We start from the raw sequence: 8,851 nt of genomic DNA, 5'->3' as shown, positions 1-8,851 counted from the left end.
AGTGCAGAATTCGGGCTCTGGGAGAGCCCCATGTTGCCTTTGTCACCCTCCTGCTTTGCTCTTAGCTCACTGGGTGTGTTCAATAGCTCCTTTATTTACATGGTGCCTTCTGACATTTTTGTTCAAGTCCCAAGCCACTATCATCTTTGTAGCACAGTCACACCAGGCTGCTGAACACTTACTTGGTGGTGCTCCCTGGGTGGGAGACCGGTGACCCCCGCCCCTATTTTTAAGATTTAAAAAATAACTTTATTATGAGGGCAATCTATAAGAAATAAGAATATATTTCACCATAACATGATTTTTTTGTTTGTTTTTATTTTAAATAACTTTATTCTTAAATTTAACAAGCTCTTATTAGAAATGTTTTGGTATCAATACAATAAAAATATTCTGGTTTTCACCCCCACTGAATCATGTCAAGAAACTGGAAAAGTTGAGTGTTTGTTCTCCAGCTTTTTTGCAATATATGTATTTTTCTGTTTTTACAAATAATGGCTACTGCTTACTCAAATGGCTTAATATGGATATAATTGGATTTTTTTTTTTTTTTTTTTTTGGATCGAAAAGGAAAGAAACACAGTATCCAGGAGAGAAAGTGACAAACATTTTGTAGTTTCTTCTCCAAAGTATGCTTATGTAGCTGGTACACCTCTCTCTCAGATAACTTTCCCCCCAGCTTTTCCATTCTTATCCTTAAAGCTGTGAGCGACGGGCCCCGTGCCGTCCCTGGCTGTCTGAGCAGCATGTGGAGGCGGGCGGACAGGGCTGCCCGGGTGTTCCTCTTGCTCTCTCGGCGACAGGGAGTGTTTGTGGGGAGAAGGATGGCCTCGTTCTCCGGGGGCTTGACCTCCGCTCTCTTCCGGGGGAGAGGTGCTGGCCTGGCCGGCTGGTGCGCCTGACCGCAGGGCGCCCTGGGCCCGGGGCAGGTTTCCCAGCTTCTCCCTCGCCCTCCTCCTCATCGATGACAACCAGCTCAGCATGGATGATGCCGTCATAGCCCGTCAGGAGCCCCCTCTCCTCCGCATGGTCTTCTGCCTGCTGGTACCCCATGAAGATCATGGTCACGGGCTCCGCGCCGTCCACGTCAGAAGGGAGCGAGTGCATGATGTTGTATCGCACGCCTTCCTCGGCCCCTGCCACGTGGGAGAAGGGCTCTGGCGCTCAAACCTCCCAGCGAGCCCTCCTCTGGGGCCCGGCCTTGCCTTGGGGGAGGGCGCCTGCTTGTCCGGCGTCCCGTCTGTCCCATCCGCTCCTTCCAAGCGGCCGCAGCCTCTCTGCTGGTGGAGTCACCCATCGGTGGGGGTGAGGGGTCGGCCGAGGGGGGCTGTGTGGATGCCAGTGGTCACCCCTCTCCCCCGACAGCCCACTGTCCACGTGGTGGACGGAGTGGTTCCTGTCGCCTCTGGATCCTCTCTTGGAGGTTGTGTCCGAGGGCTGCTTTCTCCCTCTGCGGGGTGGGGGCCTGCAGAAGGGGTTGGCGTCGCCGGGCGCGGGACGGGCCTCCTCTCGGACGCCTGTCTCAGGAGGTCCTCCTCCTCCAGGGCCCCCGGCCATCGGTGCGGTTGAGTGTGGCCCTGTGGTCGGACCTGACTGCGTACGCCGACTTGCGCCCGCCCTCTATCTTCAGGCGCTCCTCGGAGATTTCCTCCTGTATTCTCCTTTTATCCGCGGAGACGGTCACAGGCTTTCTTTCAGATTCACGTGTTAGGTTTCTTGCACCGCCCTTTCTCCACCTTGGCACTGTTAACATTTGGGGCCGGGTCCATAACATGTTTTTTAATCCTCACCCGAGGACATGTTCATTGATTTTTAGAGAGAAGGGAAGGAAGAGAGAAATATCAATGTGAGAGAGATACACCAATCCATTGCTTCTCACGCCCAACCTATGTGCCCTTATTGGGTTTTGAAACTGCGACCTTCAGTGTACCAAGCCACACTGGTCAGGGCATCATAATCTTTTTATGCAATGATTTTTATATTGCATGTTTCATCTTAGACTTTGTCCATATGCATAGCCCATTTTACATAAGCATAGTAGTAATATATATTGCCTTTTTCACTAGTTATGAAATATAAACTTTTCTATGATTCTACAGCTTTCATAATAATCCTTGTAATCCTATATAATAAAAGGCTAATATGCAAATTGTCCACTCAGGAGTTCAACTGACCGGGAGTTCGACCATTCGCTATGACATGTGCTGATTGCCAGGGGCAGCACAGAATGAAGGCCCTGGCCGGCAGCCGGCAGCTGGGGAAAGGAAGGTCCCAATTGGCCCTGATCACCAGCCAGGGCTAGGGACCCTACCCGTGCATGAATTTCGTGCTCCGGGCCTCTAGAGTCTATATAATATTGCTCAGGCAATAATTTATTTATCCTCTTTATTAGACATTTAGATTGTTTCTATTTTTTGGTGTTTTTTTTTTTTTTACATTAGATGTGATGCATATAGCTTTCATCCTATGTTTAATTATTTCTTTGGGATAAATTCCCAAGAATGGGATTACAAGTCAATGGGTAGACATTTTATGATTTTTAAAAAATTATACAGCATAGTGATTGGACATTTATATAACTTATGACGTGATTCCCCAAAAAAGTATAGGACTCACCATGCATAGTTATTATATTATTGACTATATTCCCTATGCTGTACTTTACCTCCCTATGATTACTTTGTAACTGCCAAGTTGTACTTCCTTTTTTAAAAATATATTTTTATTGATTTCAGAGAGGAAGGGAGAGGGAGAGATAGAAACATCCATGAGGGGAGAGAATCACTGATTGGCTGCCTCCTGCACGCCCCCTACTGGGGATTAAGCTCACAACCTGGGCATGTGCCCTTGACCAGAATCAAACCCGGAACCCTTCAGTCTGCAGGCCAATGCTCTGTCCACTGAGCCAAACTTGCTAGGGCCAATTTGTACTTCTTTTTATTTTTTTTTATTTTATTGATTTTTTACAGAGAGGGAGGGGAGAGGGATAGAGAGTTAGAAACATGGATGAGAGAGAAACATCCATCAGCTGCCTCCTGCACACCCCCTACTGGGGATGTGCCCACAACCAAGGTACATGCCCTTGACCAGAATCGAACCTGGTACCCTTGAGTCTGCAGGCCAACACTCTAACCACTGAGCCAAACCGGTTAGGGCCAATTTGTACTTCTTAATCCCTTCATCTTTTTCACCAGTCTTCCAACTTCCCTCCCATCTAGCAACCATCAGTTTGTTCACTGTATCTGTGAGTCTGTTTCTATTTTGTTTGTTTATTTTGGTTTTTGTTAGAGTCCACATATAAATAAAATTATATAGTATTTGTCTTCTCTGACCTGCAATCCCATTTTAACAAGTTCCTATTCAAGGTCCAGTTCAAACATTCCCAGAGAAGTCTTCCCTGATTTCTTTTTTTTAAAAGATATTTTTATTGATTTCAGAAAGGGAGAGAGAAAGAGAGAGAGAGAGAGAGGGAGGGAGAGAGAGAAACACCAGTGATGAGAGAGAATCATTGATTGGCTGCCTTCTGCATGCCCCCCACTGGGGGGCCTGAAACCTGGGCATATGCCCTGCCTGAGAATTGAACCATGACCTCCTGGTTCATAGGTTGAGGCTCAACCACTGAGCCATACCAGCTGGGCAATCTTCCCTGATTCCCTGATTTCTTTACTCAGAGTTAGGCACTTCTTTCTTTGTGCTCCTATTGCACTGTTGTTGTTGGGTTTGTTTGTTTGTTTGTTTTTAAATATATTTTATTGATTTTTTACAGAGAGGAAGGGAGAGGGATAGAGAGTTAGAAACATCGATGAGAGAGAAACATCCATCAGCTGCCTCCTGCACGCCCCCCACTGGGGATGTGCCTGCAACCAAGGTACATGCCCTTGACCAGAATCGAACCTGGGACCCTTCAGTCTGCAGGCCGACGCTCTATCCACTGAGCCAAACCAGTTAGGGCTGTTGTTTTAAATTTAGGTATTACATACATACATATAGCAAACAGCACAAATCCTAATTATAAAACTTGATAAATATTTTCACATGTGCCCCTAGACAACACTGCACAGATCAAGATATAGGACTTCTCCAAATCCCCAGAAGGCTCTATTGTGATCCCTCCCATTATCATCTCTATCCCTAGTGTTGACTTCCATTTGGCTTTTATCATTGACTAGAGGCCCGGTGCATGAATTCATGCACAAGAGGGGAGGGACTGCGGGAGGTTGGCTCGCCAGGGGGAGGGACCGCAGGAGGTTGGCCACTGGCTCCAAGGAGGGTGCCAGCTCTTGGCCCCACTGGGAAAGGGGCCACGTCCACCGCCACCCACCCCCAGTTCCCCGTCCCAGCCCAGGGTCCGAAGGCCCCAGCAGGTGCCGGGGTCCAACCCCAGTGGGTCCAGGGGTCCCCAAAGGTGTGGATGGAGTCAGTGAAGAAGGAAGGACACGGAGACAGTGTTCAGTTGATCAGCAGCCTAGCCAGGATCTCCAGCCAGGATCTCCAGCCAAGTTCTGGTCTGGATCTCCAGAGAGGTTCTGCTTGGGATCTCCAGCCAGGTTCTGTGGCCATGTTCCCTCGCTAGGTTCTCCAGCCAGGTTCTGTCCAGGTTCTCCAGCCAGGTTCAGTCACCAGGTTCTAGTCAGGTTCTCTTGCCAATTTCTGTAGTCAGGTTCAGTCCAGGATCTTTTGCCATGTTCTCTCCAGCGAAGTTCTTCTGTCTGTAGGTTCTGTGTAGGTTCTGTCTTCTGAGTTCTGACTTCTAAGTTCTGAGTCTTGCTGTCTTGTTACATCTGTATTTATACCAGTTGATTCAATCCTATCAATCTCTATTACAAAGGTTAGGGCGTTTCTTATCTCCATTCCAGGGAGTAAAGATTATGTAGCTTAAGCATGATTGTTCATAGTTAAAGTGATTAATTACCCGCCTGGCACTTAGTTGAGGGGTTTTATTCCCTCCCTAACTTCAGGGGAAAATCCCTACCTGGGGATTCAACCTTTCTCGGAGAGGTGACCTTGGTTAAAACACAGCGCCAAGAAGGTGAGCAAACATATTAAGAACCGTATGCTATATATGCCAGGTCCCTTGAAACAGCAAGGATGGACCGGCTCCCGGCAAGCAGGGTCAAGAGAGGAGGTGATGGTCGCTGGGCTGGGTGTGGAAGGAACAGACACCAGATGACGATGCTGCCCCACCATCATGCGGCTCCCCACTCCCCCCCCCCCCGCCCGCTCCTTCCCTCGCCACCATGCTGCCACCGCAGCAGGTGGGTGGCCCCCAGGAAAGGGAGAGGATGGGAGCGAGACAAACCCTTGGTTGAGGGCTGACTTTCAATGGATTGCAGCAAGGGTGTTGCTCTGCTATGAACAAAACCCTGACCCAGAGGCAGGTTGTCTATGAATGGTTTAGCACCAGGGGCTGATAGGGGCTGGCCAGCTTCAGGAGGTTGGGAGCACACTGACCACCAGGGGGCAGCTCCTGCATTGAGCATCTGCCCCCTGGTGGTCAGTGTACGTCATAGTGACTGCTTGACCAGTCATTCCGGTCATTCGGTCATAATGGTCACTTAGGCTTTTATATATATAGATTAGCATTTGGCTGTTCTTGAATTTCATGAAAATGGAATCATACATGTGTACCTTTTTGTGCCTGGCTTTCTTCTCTCAGTATTATATCTGTGAGATTCATTCATTATATAATTCATTCTTTTTTATTGCTATTATCCATTGTATGACAGTATTACAATTTCATCTACTGTTGATGGACATTTAGACTACTTTCAATTTTTGCCTATTATAAATAACTAGGGACCCGGTGCACGAAATTCGTGCACTGGGTGTGTGTGTGGGGGGGGAGTGTCCCTCAGCCCAGCCTGCCCCCTCTCACATACTGGGAGCCCTCAGGCATTGACCCCCATCACCCTCCAATTGCAGGATCGGCCCCTTGCCCAGGCCTGACACCTCTGGCCTAGGCGTCCGGCCCGGGCAGCGGGGACCCGCAGCTGCAGCGGCCCCGCGATCGTGGGCTTCGCTTTAGGCCCAGGCAAGGGACCCCTAGCTCCTGGGACTGCCAGCTTCGACCGTGCCCAGCTCCCATAGCTGGCTCCACCCCTACTTCCTGCTATCACTGGCCAGGGCGGCAAAGGCACCTGATTCTCCAATCATGGCTGGGGGGCAGGGCAAAGGCGGCCCTGGGGCCGCCTTTGCCCTGCCCCCCAGCTCTTAGCTCCCCCCTGGGTTTCCGATCACTGTCAGTGGCAGGGGGCTTCTTCCTGCTTTCCCTTTCGCCTCCCTGCATTGTGCCTACATATGCAAATTAGCCGCCATCTTGTTGGCAGTTAACTGCCAATCTTAGTTGGCAGTTAATTTGCATATAGCCCTGATTAGCCAATGAAAAGGGTAGCTCGTATGCCAATTACCATTTTTCTCTTTTATTAGTGTTGATACTGCTATGAATATTCGTATACATGCCTTTTGGAGGATGTATCTATACACTAATTTTTTCCAGGGAATATATGTAGGAGTGAAATTGCTGAGTTATAGGGTAGGTGAATATGGATATTTAATTTTGACAAATGATATTGCCAAACAGTTACCCAAAGTAGTCCCATTTGCACTCCCACCAGCAGTGTATGAGAGTTCCAGTTGCTTCACATTCTCACCAACACTTTTAATTACAGGCATTCTGGTAGATGTTTAGCAGTATCTCATTGTAGTTTTAATTTGCATTTTCATGATGAGTAAACATGTCTTCATATACTTATTGGTCATTTGGAGATCCTTTTTTGAGAACTGCCTGCTCAAGTTTGCCCAGTTTTTACTGGTTCTTTGTCTTTTTCTTACTGGTTCATAGGAGTTCTTTAGCAATCCCAAGAAAAGACCTTTGTCAGATATGTGTGTGATGAATGTTTTCTCCTGTCTGTGGTTTGTGTTTTCACTCTTAATGATGTCTTTCGATGAAGAGAAGTTCTTGATTTTTAAGTTCCATTTATTAGTCTTTCCCCTTATTGGTCACTGCTTTTTGTGTCCTGTTTTAAAAAACCTCCCCACTGCATTTTGATTTATCTGTACTATTTATGTGCCTCTTCCCCACTCCTGTGAGATCCTTGAGGGCAGAGGCTGTATCTTATTCTGCTCTGTATACCCAGAACCTAGCATAGAGCTTAGAATATGGTAGCAGTTCAGGAATCACTTGATTAATGAGTTAATTCATGCACTGCATCAAGTAACACACACAATCTCTGGGCACAGAGATTTTACTTCTAATGATGAAAATAAACAATATTGAGAAAACCCTTGAAGCATATATATGAGAAGGAATAATTATAACTGGTTAATTCTTGAAACTGCATATAAACTGCCTTCTATAGAAATTTCTGTTTGCAGATGTACGTATGCCTGCTGCAAAAGCTGGTAACCAACTATTGAAAAGTTCATTAAATAGGACCCAGTTTTCATTTTTATTGTAAAAGGGAATCATTTAGAATTTAAATGAATCCCTGTTTCTTCTCAGAGAATTGAATTTAGATAGAAGATACAAGCTGAACACTCACAAAGCATTATAATATGAAGAAACATTTGTTCACTATATAAAACTATCTCATTAGATTCTTACAACAAACCCAAAGCAAGTAAAATAACTGTTAGGTTAGCTTCATTATGCCGACAAAGAGATTATAGCCCAGAGGAACTTGACTTCCTGCGTAACAGTGAGTAGGGCTGGGGAGATGATCCTATGTCATCTGACTCTATAGTCCTGAATATTGATGGTTGAGATATTTTCCCCCAACCCCGATTCCATCTTAACACATTGCGTACCGCAAAGAAATCTCTAGGACACACGCCAGGGACCGCACGTTTTTGGGCAAACTGCACCTTATTTAAATCATCATAATGCACTTTAGGTGCTGTTTTTCAATAATTATAATATTTTTATTTACAAAAACAATTAATTAAAGTTCCTAGTACTTTTTTAATGTATGATACTGCGTAAAACATTTTCCTCTATGAAGAGGGACCAAACAAAATTTACATAAGTATCTAGATTCGCTCCTTTTTTCCATGGGCCTGAAAAACGAGAACACTCGTGAGCGGTCCTTAACAGATGGCGCGCGAAACACGAGAAAACTCCTGAGCGGTACGAAATGTGTTAAGGTATTTCTTCTTGAGGCAGTACTATGGTCGTTGGCACCTGAGAAACCTGGATCTCAATTCCTGCTAAAATACCTATTAGTTATGTGACCTTGGGTAGTTCAGTGAGCCTCAGTAATAATTTGAGCCTGTTTCTCATTTATAAAATGATGCCTACTTCACAGTTTATTTTGAGAATTAGTAAGATGCAAGATGCTTACAATGGGTTAGTCCTCTCCTTCTGTTTTATTTTTTATAGTCTCATCCGAGGATATGTTTACTAATTTTAGAGAGAGGAAGGGAGAGAGAGAAACATCAATGTGAGAGAGAAGCACCATGTGGTCGCCCTTTGCATGCACCCCAATTAGGGACTGAATCCAAAACCTAGGTGTGTGCCCTGACCTTTCAGGATACGGGATGATGCTGCAACCACCTGCGCCACATTGGCCTGGCCAGGGCCTCTCCTTCTGTTCTTGAATCTCAGCTTAGCAAAAATAATTTTTATATGCAATGTCTATTAGAACATCTTATAGTTGGGCAATTACAATGATCTGATATCTGACTGCCCGGTATCACTCAGATTTTCAGACAGTATCTCTGTTCAGAACCTAATGGCTTATCTAATAGAAGACACTCTCAAATGGATATTAAAATGGTGCTTGTGGGTCAAAAGAAATCATTGGAATTTGGCTTTAACTCCCTTAAAGTGCCAAACTTAGTTGAGACTGGTGAT

General features: G+C 46.0%; 1 pseudogene; it reads right to left on the bottom strand.

Moving 5' to 3' along the window:
* Positions 1-339: 339 nt before the first annotated feature.
* Positions 340-1,753, bottom strand: LOC132231840 (palmdelphin-like; annotated as a pseudogene).
* Between the last annotated feature and the right edge of the window lie 7,098 nt (positions 1,754-8,851).

Source organism: Myotis daubentonii, chromosome 3 (assembly GCF_963259705.1).
Source record: "Myotis daubentonii chromosome 3, mMyoDau2.1, whole genome shotgun sequence".
NCBI classification, from domain to species: Eukaryota; Metazoa; Chordata; class Mammalia; order Chiroptera; family Vespertilionidae; genus Myotis; species Myotis daubentonii.
This window is presented reverse-complemented; position numbering and strand designations above follow the sequence as displayed.